Source organism: Chrysemys picta, chromosome 15 (genome assembly GCF_011386835.1).
Source record: "Chrysemys picta bellii isolate R12L10 chromosome 15, ASM1138683v2, whole genome shotgun sequence".
NCBI lineage: Eukaryota > Metazoa > Chordata > Testudines > Emydidae > Chrysemys > Chrysemys picta.
This window is the reverse complement of record NC_088805.1, coordinates 13,285,477-13,298,558: the sequence shown is the minus strand read 5'-3', so window position 1 is coordinate 13,298,558 and position 13,082 is coordinate 13,285,477. Positions and strand designations below refer to the sequence as shown.

The following is a 13,082-nucleotide window of genomic DNA, read 5'->3' as shown; positions in this document are numbered from 1 at the left end:
TCTCACACCAAAGACAACGCTTGTAGTCAATCCTATAATAAACTATCTAAAGATTTATTATATAGGAAAAGGAAACAAGAGTTATGTACAAGATTTAAGGTGGTAGACATATATATGCACAAAAATGAGTTCCCATCTTAAGTTTCAAAAAGTAATAGAGGCTTCTAGAATAAGCAAGCTCTATATGTCCTTTATGGCTAACCCAGGCTAAACACTGCGGATCTTTTGCTTATGCCTAGCAATCCTTGCCCCCAGTGTCCAGGCAGCTTTAAAAAAAAGTTTCTTCTTTATCAGACTTTTTCCGGACCTCCCCCCTTCTGCCTTGGACAGCAAACCTCTGCTATGGAAAGAATTCACTTGCATGACTCACCTTCATGGGGGGAGGGGAGAGTAAATAAAGTCTTTTGTCCTCTTTAACATTCCACACTAGTCTGTCTGGTGTCCATGGGCCTTCCTGGATGGGCAGAACATAACACCTTCTGTTGGAGACCAGCTTTTCACCTAGTTAATGTCTCTCCTGTCTGGTGATTTATACTGTTACAGAGGCTTACAATGCAAACGCTCAGGTATGACCTTATAATAGGGTACAGATGTTATAAGTGAGATTCATGCATGCAGCAACTTCCAAGCATTCCATGAAGTCTAAAACACATTCTGATAAGTCTAATATGTGTTTTAACAACACTACCACCCAGGTGGGCCAGGCTGGTTCCTGTTATGTATTTGTCAATGTTCAGTTGAGACATGGGCATCTGGGCTGCCAGCATCACACTGCAAAGCGCCTGGTGTCTAAGGCACATGTAGCATGTGGTACTTAGCATATCCTGAAGCACGTCCTGCTCTTTATTTCAGTTTGTTTGATAGAAAGCCTGTTATGTCAGGGCAAATTAAGTTACGCTCAGCTTATTAAAATCATGTTGCAATTTCTCAACTGATAATTACATGTGACAGCAGTGACTCTGCGTTCATTTTGGACAGGAGCCCTGGCTGGAATTCAACCAGCTGAGTCAAGCTACAAGGTGCTTCCTGGCTCTGATGGGTTCCCCCCCAGGGTGCCACCTGGAACTGGGGTACCACTGAGCCCCCTTGACCCATCAGCCTGGGCTCCCTTTACACTGTACTGCTATGACCAGCCCTCTGCCAGGCTCCAGCACACATACAGGTGGGGACACTCCCAGCTGCAGTTACATGCAGACAGGTTCTTTAACCAGCCCCTGCATGGGAAGGCAAAACTAGGGCACTCTTTAGTTCCTAAGACACGCGCCTCCTCTCTGAAGTGTAAACCCAAAATTATACCGTTTTGCGCTGCACAGAGAACCGTACAGCCCCCTCCCTCAATATACAAAAGCTTCCTGCCCCGAGTTACGATTTCCACATACGCTGGTTTTAGACAAAGCAAAAGCAATTTATTAACTACAAAAGAATAGATTTTAAGTGATTATAAGGGATAGCAAACAGATCAAACCAGATTACCTAGTAAATAAACAAAACCGCAAACTGAGCTTAACACACTGGATAGGTAGGATATGAATTAGCAAATTCTCACCCTGAGTGAGAAACAGGCTGGCAGATTCTTAAGGCACAAGCTGCCTTGGCTTTGCAGGTTGGGTTTCCCAGGTTTTCAAACACAGGCTAGCAATCTCTTTAGCCTGGGACCATCACTTCCCCCTGTTCGGTCTTTATTCCTCAGGTGTTTTCAGGTGTGTTGTTGTAGGGAGAATGAGGTCCCATCATGATGTCATTTCCCCTGTTTCATATCTTCTTCCCACTTGCTGGAAAGCTCTTTTGCTGTGACCTGGGTCAAACAGTTCCCATTGTGTAGTGCTATCTCTGAGAGGTTTCTACTGTACACAGTCCCTGGGGTAATCCTTGTGCTTGTGTGCATTTCCGCAATAAGCCATTAACATTGTTTGGCCTTTTTACTGTTGTACCTGAAAGGCTGCTTGTGGGTGTTTTCAACCTCACAATATGTTTCAGTACCACATACATAGCCAAACTTCATAACTTCGCATAGGATTATAGCAGATACAATCCAACGAGATATTACTGTCTAGCAGATCAAGACTTTTAGAATGACACCTCACAAGGCATACTTTGTGCAAAACAATCCTAATTACATGACAGTGGTGCATACTGGGGTGCCAGGGTGTCACACTGGCATCTACACTGGTAAAGCTACCAAGTTGATTTGGGCTTAGTGTGAAAGTGAAATGAATTATATTAAAGAAATAGAATGAATTAAAGAATGCTGTATGTACCTTTAAGTAGAAATGAGAAATGCTGCAAGTCAGGGGGCAGGAAAGCAGACATTAACTGCTTAATGAATTGCCCCACTTAAGAGCAATTGGTGAAGCATTAGCCTTAGATCGATAAGAGTTAATAAGGAAGCAGGATATGCATATTGTGCCCTATGCAAATTTTACAATTTTGCTCTCTCTGTCCCTTTGTTTAGTTCGCACCCTTTTATCTGTATAAATAAGACTGTTTGAATCTTGCATGGGGGCTCACATTATCTGAATGTATTAGCAGAGCGCTGTGCTAATAAAACAGAGTGATCTGACAAACTATGAGTCCTGAGTCTAACTTTGACAATTTGGAGGTTCCACCGAGATGGTAACCGTCTTCACTGGGACCGTGTGATTCCTGACCATTTTTGTAGGATGACCGTGGCAGCCGGCACCTGGGCATTTGGCCCAAGCGGTCCTCCTCCTGAACGGAAGGGCGCACGACCACAGTGAGGTCTATGCCATCGAACCTGTTGGTTCCCACTCTGTTCTGGTAGGGATCCCGGGATCTGACATCAGGAATCTGGTCAGGTAATTATTTCTGTGTTTTGTCCGGACTGAGGACTGTCCTGTCTCTGTGTCTATCTGTCCTCCTGTGGAGTGTTTGAGTCTGGGTGCCATCTCCGTCCGGGTTCGGACGACCAAGGGGTTCCTGTCCCCGCGGTCTGAGTGAGTGAAATCTGCACCCTGGTGTGAAAGCAAGGACGATTGAGGCAGTAGCCTGTGGGCTCCTTTTGTGTGTTGCACCGGGCATCGCTCTGACAAACCTGAATTTCCTTCTTGTGTGATTGGTGTGTGTAAAGTCCTCCTGTATTGGTAACCAGACGTCTAAGTCGGGACAGTTCCCTAAAGGAACGCCGGCTCAGTTTTAGGAAGGGTCCGGACTCCTACAAATTTCTGGAAAAATGGTCTGGCTAACTCAGGAAGATCCCAAAACTCAAACCTGTTAAAATCTTGGAACAAAGACTGAGTGGACGTCTTAAAAGACAAACTCAGCTAACCTAAAACTAAATTGGCTAAACGAGAGGTTAATTGTTTCTGCGGTGGTGGGAGGAGGCAAATCGTAGGTGGACAAAATCAAAACTCACCTCTCTCAAATATATTCAAATAATAAGTTAAAAGCTTTATTAAAAGCCTCCTCTCCCACCACCAGACTGAGCGCTCCCCTTTACCCTGTTCTCTGGAAAACAAACAAACAAACAAACAACAACCCTGGATCGATCCCAACCCCCTCCATACTCCCATCTCATTGTAAAAAGGATAAAAAGCCCCTTGTTTTGTTCCCCTTCATTGTCTGCCTCAGAAACTGAGTCTTTAAGGAGGGTGAGCTCCTCAACTAGCCCCCCACCCTTCCTGGTCCCTTTCCTTAAATATTTCTTTCAAAATTGTGAGATGACCACAATATCACTCACAAAAATGGTTCATTGGAAAAAGCAGGATCGGGCCCAGACAAGCAGGCAAGCAACAGATAAAGAAAAACAGGTTGGAAGCCTAAGGGCATAGTGTCAGGAGTAAGTGCAAGTAAGAACCCCTGGAACAATACTTAGGTAAAATCTGAGTTGATAAAGGTGTCATTTTGAGAGATAAACAAGTGATTTAAGGAAAGAGTGAAAAGTTAACTCTACAGAGGCTGGAGAGAATTAAGCAGTTAAACCTTGTAAAAATGTTAAGAACCTTGTTAAAATAATTCTTGGTTTCTTTGCAGCCATTCTAAAGGAAAAATGGGTCCTTTTCCAAAAGAATGTCTGTAAATAATCCAGGTAAAGAGACTATCTAATTAAAATCATTTGACTATAAACAATTTAGTCAGATTTGCTAAAAGAACATAGGGGGGTTTCTATTGGAACTTAACTGCCCCAAATGTATAAAGGTAACGTAATCTATGTACAGCTATGTAAAAACAAAGCAGAGTAAAAGGGATGTTAAGGAAAAGAAAATGTATATGTATCTGTCTGTGGAAATATGTGAGGTTTGTAAAAGTCCTGCTTTGTAGGTTTAAGATAAATTGGTTTGGTTTTGTTTATAATGCCACTAAAATCCATTTGACTCTTTAATTCAAAGTTGCAAAACTGACAGACCTTTTTGCCAGCACAGGTAATCAGTGTTGGTTGGTTTTGGGATTTGGTAGTTAACCCTTTAGGGGTAACTTGATTCTTTACAAAATCTAAATGTTTTCAAATAAAGACCAAGTCATGACTGCAGCAGGGCAGTCAAAACCAAAAGAATAGGGAGAAATTCTGGATTCTTTTTGTTTGTTTGTTTGTTTTAACAAAATAGCAGATGAAAGCTGTAGGAAAAGAATAAAGACAGTGACCCTCTGAAGCAACAGCAGGGGTGAGGTGCACAAAACAAAAAGAAGCAATGTTAGAAACACTGAGCCTTGGGATGGCTGTGTGTAATCAGACTGTCACTTTGATAAGGGTACATAAAACTCTGCAAGAACAAAAGAAACCGTTACACCTTATGTAAAAATGAATATGGCTAATGTTTTAATTATAATTATAATTAATATAATTAAAATATAATATAATTATAATATAATTATTTAATTTAATTATAATTCTTCGGATGTTATATGCATCCGAAGAAGTGGGCTGTATCCGAAGAAGTGGGCTGTAGTCCACGAAAGCTTATGCTCTAATAAATTTGTTAGTCTCTAAGGTGCCACAAGTACTCCTGTTCTAATGTTTTAAAAGTTAAAGTATAAAAGGAATGTGCAGACATGTGCAGTGTATATTATGGGGGGGGTGGTGGTAAAAGAAATGCAAACAAAACATGCTACTTAATTAAAATCCTATTAGGGCTCCAAAGGAGCCACAATAGATTGTGTTTTCTTTTTCAGATCTGTGTGTTTTGGAAGCAAAAGTTAAAAGTAATCAAAACTCTGGTAAAAGTTAATTGTGTTCCTTTTAAGACAGGTTTCAGAGGAGCAGCCGTGTTAGTCTGTATCCGCAAAAAGAACAGGAGTACTTGTGGCACCTTAGAGACTAACAAATTTATTAGAGCATAAGCTTTCGTGGGCTACAGCCCACTTCTTTTAAGACAGAGTCTCTGAGCTCTGCTGATGGCTTTAAATCCAAAAGCCAAGCCTGTGTTGATGCAAATTACCTAACTGATAAAGGAAGTGAGAGAACTGCCAGCACAAAGAAGTTGCAGATAAAGAACATACCTGGTCAGCAAACAAATTGTCTAAATAAAAGGCACGGTATAACAAGATACCTTTAATTAAAATAAATGTAATGTTAATAAGTACCCCTGTAACAAGTTATAGTGTGTATGATTTTTGGAAAAATCCTTTATGGTAATGTTGCTTTTCAGCTGTTACCTGTAAACAAACTTAAAGCTTAACACAGCAGGGAAGACATTGTAAACTTGGTCTGCTGCCAAGGGAAAACTGAGGTACACCAGCTCATGGATTTAATGACTGAACAGTGGGATAATTTCCCCATAACTCTTAAAAGATAGAAGCCATTGAAACCTGGCCTGCCTGTAGAACAAAAACACAGGAAAATATGGAGGTAATTCCTCTTGTTTTGCCTGCAATCAGCAAGGGTATTTGTAAAAGAAAGGAATATTTTAAGCAATAATAAATGCCACCCCAAAAGGGGTAGAAAAATGTTATTTTTGTCTTTCAGAAAAAGCTAATATCAGCTACAGGACAACTTAATAAAAAACAAATAAAAGTGGGTATGCTTATCCATGCCTGTTGCTCCAAAGCCCTGTAGTAAAGACATCTCACTAGGATCCTGTATGTGGGATAAAATGAATAATGAGACCAAAGTACTGTATAATGGGCTATGTGTATGTGTTAATTCTTGGGGAAAAGTGTTTTAAAAGAATGGAAGTGTTAGCAACCTTCCAATAGACAAATGTAAATGTAATGTAAGTACTGTGTTTACAAAAGGTAAAAAGGTAACATAGTTCCTAAAACAAACAAAAGGGCAATGTGGGAAACCAACCTATTCATATTATACACGCAAATGGGAACATGTTAAGAATTGCCACTGCAGAAAGACATAACAGCTTACCATTGGTATAACATATTTTCTGAATGGTCTCCCACAACTACTGGCATACTGATGTTACTAACCCTAATTGCTTTGGGTTTTAAATTGTATGTTTTTAATTTAATCAAATGTAATGTTTGAAATGTGCTGTTGGATAAAACAAATGTATGCAAAGCTAGAGCCACAGGCCCAAATCACCTCCCAGTATTTTCTATTACGTGGACTAAATAAGAAGTGACACTGGCCATTAATAATCTTAGTGTCAAAAGGGGGATATATAGGAGCAGGATAAGAATTAATGTATGATTTGATTTCATCCTGTCAGCCACCCTTTTTGAATAGCAGAAAGGAATGACAGACCAGAACAATCCTTATGACTGATTATGGTCACCCTTTTGTTTTAGAATAAGTTATAATGTCTACTATGGTTTCCTATATGTAGTACAAAGTAGGCACTCTAGTTATACATACATTTCTTTGTTTTAAGGTTTAGTAAGTAAGAAACAGGATTCTCTATTGTGTCTATGTTAAGTAGATTAGAGGAACATTCAAGGCCTGGGTCTCAATGTAAATTGTCTTGGTTATTGATTGTAAAACTTAGCAAGGTTTTAATTTGCAATGCCTTTTTGCTCGATATAAAATACTACTGTTTGTATTCTCAATCTGTTTGTGTGAATGAGGAATGTATGCATCAGAAAAAGATAAGGTGTGAAGGCCATTGTTATAGCCAGAGTCAAGGAAAAAGAAGTAAAGAGACTTAAAGGACATTAAAGAATTATCAGGTACTGCTTACTATCCAGATGGCTTTTAAACTGTCTGGCATCACAGCGTGGATACATGCTTCGCAGTGTAAGAAGGCACTACCCCCAGCAAACCAATCACCACCTCAGGACCACGCAGAGTCAATTTTGACTCCGGAAGAAGACGTAGAGGAACAGCCTGCAATACCTTACCATCTACGCGCTCGTAAGGGTTGCCAGAAGCAGACGAGGACCTAAAGCAAGGCTCAAAAAGAAGCAGTAGTGAGCCTAGCGCTTGCTGCCTGGTGGATGTAAAACCATGACTGCAGTTCCCTCAGTTGAGGTTGTCAGAACCAGAAGGGCCTTGCCTCCAACATGAGCCTCTGGTGGCGCCTGTTCCTCGGCTGCTGGTGTCTTAAGGTCTGGGGAGTCCACAATGACAATTCTTTTATCCAGCAGTAAGTGTGGATAGCTCAGACCCTTAATATTTCTAATTGCTGGGTCTGTAGCCACATCCCAGCCCACTCTCAAGCTGGTGTTCCTGTCCTGGCAATCCCACTCAATTCCCCAGACCCCACTGGAGCACCTTGTCCGTTTAACAAAACATGGAACAATAATGACACTTGGGAAACAGTGGGAATAAATGTATCGAAATGGATAAGTGTGGTGGAGGGAAAAGGTCATTGGTGTTGAGTGTGTAATGAACAGGGCTGGATCTGGGAAAAAGCCGTTGCCTTCAGCATACCAAACTGGGAGGGATTGCAACTACTTTGGAGGACAGGGTCATAATTCAAAATGATCTGGACAAATTGGAGAAATGGTCTGAGTTAAACAGGATGAAGTTTAACAAAGACAAATGCAAAGTGCTCCACTTAGGAAGGAAAAATCAATTTCACACATACAGAATGGGAAAAGACTGTCTAGGAAGGAGTACGGCAGAAAGGGATCTAGGGGTTATAGTGGACCACAAGCTAAATATGAGTCAACAGTGTGATGCTGTTGCAAAAAAAGCAAACATGATTCTGGGATGCATTAACAGGTGTGTTGTGAGCAAGACACGAGAAGTCATTCTTCCGCTCTACTCTGCTCTGGTTAGGCCTCAGCTGGAGTATTGTGTCCAGTTCTGGGCGCCGCATTTTTAAAAAGATGTGGAGAAACTGGAAAGGGTCCAAAGAAGAGCAACAAGAATGATTAAAGGTCTTGAGAACATGACCTATGAAGGAAGGCTGAAAGAACTGGGTTTGTTTAGTTTGGAGAAGAGAAGACTGAGAGGGGACATGATAGCAGTTTTCAGGTATCTAAAAGGGTGTCATAAGGAGGAGGGAGAGAACTTGTTCACCTTAGCCTCTAAGGATAGAACCAGAAACAATGGGTTTAAACTGCAGCAAGGGAGGTCTAGGTTGGACATTAGGAAAAAGTTCCTAACTGTCAGGGTGGTTAAACACTGGAACAAATTGCCTAGGGAGGTTGTGGAATCTCCGTCTCTGGAGATATTTAAGAGTAGGTTAGATAAATGTCTATCAGGGATGGTCTAGACAGTATTTGGTCCTGCCATGCGGGCAGGGGACTGGACTCGATGACCTCTCGAGGTCCCTTCCAGTCCTATAATCTATGAATCTATGAATCTATGAATATTGTGGCCAATGGTGTATGGGATTATTCGAATAAAACTAAAAAGTGGCGGGCTGGGTATGGGGATATGAATTTTTTCTTGACCTGATGATCAAACCGAAAAAAATCAATTTCATGTTCCCCCTCCAGTAACCTTAGTGAAAACAATACAATCTTTCAACACCATGCAAAAAGGCTCCTGAGGTTACAAGCAGTAGTTGAAATAATGGCAAATGAAATCGGAGAGAGTTTAAAAAACCCTGGCCAAAGAAACGGGCGATCTGACAGATGGCCCTCCAAAACCGTCAGGCATTGGACATAGTGCTGGCGGCCAAAGGAGAGACCTGTGCTCTCATTGGAAAAGAATGCGTGTTCATACCTGATGACACCAATGAGGTAATAGATCGCGCTAGTCACTTAGAACAAATCGCATATCTTCCCCATGAAGAGCCGAGTTCTTTATGGAAGTGCCTTAGTAACCTGTTCAATTTCTCTGGCATAGGAAACTGGTTGTTTCAGGGAGCCCTGACTATCCTGTTTGAAATCTTAATGATTTTTGTATGTTTTCAGCTAATCTCCTGTTGTATCCAGAATTGTGTAAGGTATGCCACCCAAGTGACTGCCCCAAAACAGAGTGCTAATATGATGATTTCGAAATATCACTGATGAACGAAGAGATAAAGAACGATTAATATGTGGAACCCAGTAATTGTTGGTCTTTGCGTAAGCTTGACCAAAAGGAGGGATTGTGAAAGTGAAATGAATTATATTAAAGAAATAGAATGAATTAATGAATGCTGTATGTACCTTTAAGTAGAAATGAGAAATGCTGCAAGCCAGGGGGCAAGAAAGCAGACATTAACTGCTTAATGAATTGCCCCACTTAAGGGCAATTGGTGAAGCATTAGCCTTAGATCGATAAGAGTTAATAAGGAAGCAGGATATGCATATTGTGCCCTATGCAAATTTTACAATTTTGCTCTCTCTGTCCCTTTGTTTAGTTCGCACCCTTTTATCTGTATAAATAAGACTGTTTGAATCTTGCATGGGGGCTCACATTATCTGAATGTATTAGCAGAGCGCTGTGCTAATAAAACAGAGTGGTCTGACAAACTATGAGTCCTGAGTCTAACTTTGACATTAGCAACCACGTTACCTAAACCCAACCTCAACTCAATCACTTTTCTAGTGGAGACAGCCACAGCAGTGATGAGAGGGAGGATATGGTATGCGCAGAAAGCACCTTCTCAGCACTAGAAGTGCTCCCTCCACACCCAGTTCAGGTGTCATTTACAGCCAGGCAACCTTAGCGAAGTCACTGGTCTTCCATATCAGGGTTGGGGCACATTAGGGGAAAAAAATGTAACCTAGTGGACAGAACACTGGACTGGGACTCAGGAGTTGTGGGTGATATTATTGGCGCTCCCATTGGCCTGCTAGGTGATCTTGGCCAAGTCACTTCACTGCCCTGTGCCTCAGTTTCCTTATGTGTAAAATAGGGATAGTGATACTGAATTCCTTTGTTAAAGACCTTTGAGATCTATGGATGAAAAGTGCCATCTAAGAGACAGCAAGGTGCTGGTGGATACTGTGGGGGAAACCTCTGCTGTTTCTGCGATCCCCCATTGCCTTGTACCTTGTGTAGCACAGAACAACCAGCAGCAGATGCTGCGAGGCTTGAGAGGGGACACGGTGAACAAATAGCCCAAGATAACAGAGGAATTCTGCAGGCATGTCAGAGATAGAAACTTGCTGGAGAACCAGCGCTGTGTGACTGCACCTTGTGGATGCTTAGGGAACAGCCAAAGAGGTCTCAGGGATTGCAGGTGAGCTAATTTATTTCTTTGCACAAAGAAACACCTACCCCAGATTACTCTTGCCAGGCAGGAGGGGTGGGGCCTGACCAGAGACGGAGAGATCAATAAAGAGCTGACGGAACAACCTGAGAAACGAGGGCCCAACCCTAGGATGAATCCCTAGTGGGCACAGCATTTGCTACTAAGAGTAGTCCACCACCTTCCACGCCCAGCAGCATGGGGCCCGGATTCAGAAAAGCACTTACACACATAAGCTTTAATCCGTCCCTATTCAGGAAAGCACTTAAGCACACACTTAACTTTAACCATGTGTTGAAGTCCCACTGAAGTCAATGGCACCTTCACAACTCAATAGGACTTAAGTAAGTCCTGAATGCTTGCCTGAATCAGGGCCTCTGTTTGCAGGATCAGCCTCTTACACGACCATCAATCACCCAGATCAAACAGCACGCCTGTGAAAACGCTGAAGGTACCAGCAAATGAAGTTGCTGAGTGATGAGTAAAACCAGCCGCTACCCTAGAGGACCAGAAGTTGATCAATGTTGTAACTTTTTAAAAAGCTTTCCAGAGTTCCTTGCACTTTCCTCAGAAGTATCCAATATTAGCAGTTATCTGAGACAAGATACTGAATTACACAGGATTGGGGACTTCAACGGCAGAGTCCAGGGAAGGGTTTTGTGGCCTGCAGCATGCAGGGGGTCAGACCAGATGATCATAATGGTCCCTTCTGACCTTAAAGTCTATGAGTCTATGAGCTCCCAGGAATTCTAGACCAGTGAGCCCTACCTAAGTACTGAGAAAACTCAATGAGACAATCATTAGACAGAGTTATAACCCTGGTCTGATCAGTGCAGTGTGACAGGGACAAGCCAGCAGGGTAAATTGGTGGCTATCATTTATTAACTGGATCAAATGTGTAGAACTGCTGGGTATGATCCATAGAACTCTTTGATAAGGATTTTAATAAAGTGCCCCAGGAGGGGCTATCAAGGATATACAGACCTGTCCTGGACTAAAAACTGGTCAAAAGATAGGACGTTAAAGGGTATAGGAATAAATGACCTGAGCTCAGCATGGGGAGTGCTTAGGAAGGGGTTCCCCTATGGCTCGGAGGGAGCTGTACTCCTCAATATGTCTATTAATGACCTGCAAGAGGGAGTGTTAATAAAAGGGCTGAGCACACAAATTTAGGTTATCAGACCCCGGGGAAGTTTGCGAAGAGCTTGAAAAAACTGGAAAACGGGGCAATATGATGGCAGATGAGACGTGCATGGTGATACCTGGTGGAAAACAGCTTACCAATGCACACCGATGGGTTTGGTTTAGGAGCTCTTTTCACCCAGCACAAAAATCTCTCTCTATCAATGTGTGAAGACCTGCAGTAAGATGCTGACGCAGGAGGCACTGTATGTGTCATCCGGATCCTGATAGCTCCTAATTCATTCCCTCTTATCCACAGCTTATCAATGAAATTGTGTCTGGGAAGGGGAAAAGGTATTTCTTTGGAAAGGATAAAGGGGACCTAGGAGAGAGTTAAGAATCAGAACTGGCAAATCAATCAACAACCGCCGGAGTTCAGTACTGAAAAATAATACTATAACTCTGTGCTGCCTGTATAGGAAATGGCGTAACAGAGACTGTGCTGGGCAACCTGTACTCGTGTTGAAAAAAACAAAAGTGTTTTCCAGTCTAAGGCGGCTGCTTATAGCTCAGATTGCAATAGAAATGACAGCTAACCAGCCAGAACAATTCAAGATCAAACTGAGGTAGGTCATTTCATTTATTATGATGGTCATCTGCAGCTGGCATGCTCAGACCATGCTAAGGTAATTTAACATCTGAAAAGCAAGGGCAAGATCAGTGACAGCAACAGATCTTCCCCTTCCTACTTACAAAATCTGGCAGCAGCCTAGTATCCTGGCCACTCCAGCTATGTGTGGTGTGGGCATGCTACCTGAAACCTCACAACATACCCACCTCCTTCCCCTTTCCACCCACCCCTACAAACACACCTGGACACACACAAGCCTACCTGGAACTAGGTCTGATTTTTCCCACAGAGTCTGTGTGGCATTTCACAGGGTGTTTTCAACACATCACCTCACTGGCAGTTTGTCTGATGTGCTTCCCTGAAGAGAAAGGAGACTTCTTGAGAGCAACTTCCTTCTGTCTGTTCTCCTGAGGGTGAAATAGACAGGCTTAAATAACGTGCAATTCCTTGCCTGGACACTAGATGGCATGTGCCATGAGTTGTAGGAAATTTAAAGGTGACCTGTGATATATATATATATTTTTTTTGAATGAGCTAATTAGTGCGTAAAGGTACATACCAAAGGTCCCAAAGGAGACAGGTTACATCAGGTGCTCTGCGCCACTAGGTTCGATTCTCCACTGCCCTGCTTCTGGTGTGGTGCCTGTGGTATTACACAAGTGCTCAGATCTGGTAGCGTTTTGCAACCCCTTTGATCTGAGATAAATTACTCAGCAAAGTGCATGTCAACAGAGAAGCAGGCCCATAACCTAGGATTTCAGTTCCTGTCTCACGAAATTAGATTGGCTGGTAGCTCCCACTGTCACACCCCAGCGCGCCTCATGCTGAGATGTCACCGCTCAACCTGGGGC

General features: G+C 42.4%; 1 protein-coding gene across 2 annotated transcripts in view; it reads right to left on the bottom strand.

Moving 5' to 3' along the window:
* GGT1 (gamma-glutamyltransferase 1) overlaps positions 1-12,638 on the bottom strand; it is a 74,057-nt gene extending 61,419 nt beyond the window's left edge. The window contains exon 1 of one of the 2 annotated variants that reach the window (XM_065567951.1): positions 12,493-12,638. The gene's annotated coding sequence lies outside the window, so the exon portion shown is untranslated. The remainder of the gene's footprint in view (positions 1-12,492) is intronic. The other variant, XM_005288590.4, reaches the window with a different exon arrangement.
* Positions 12,639-13,082: the final 444 nt, after the last annotated feature.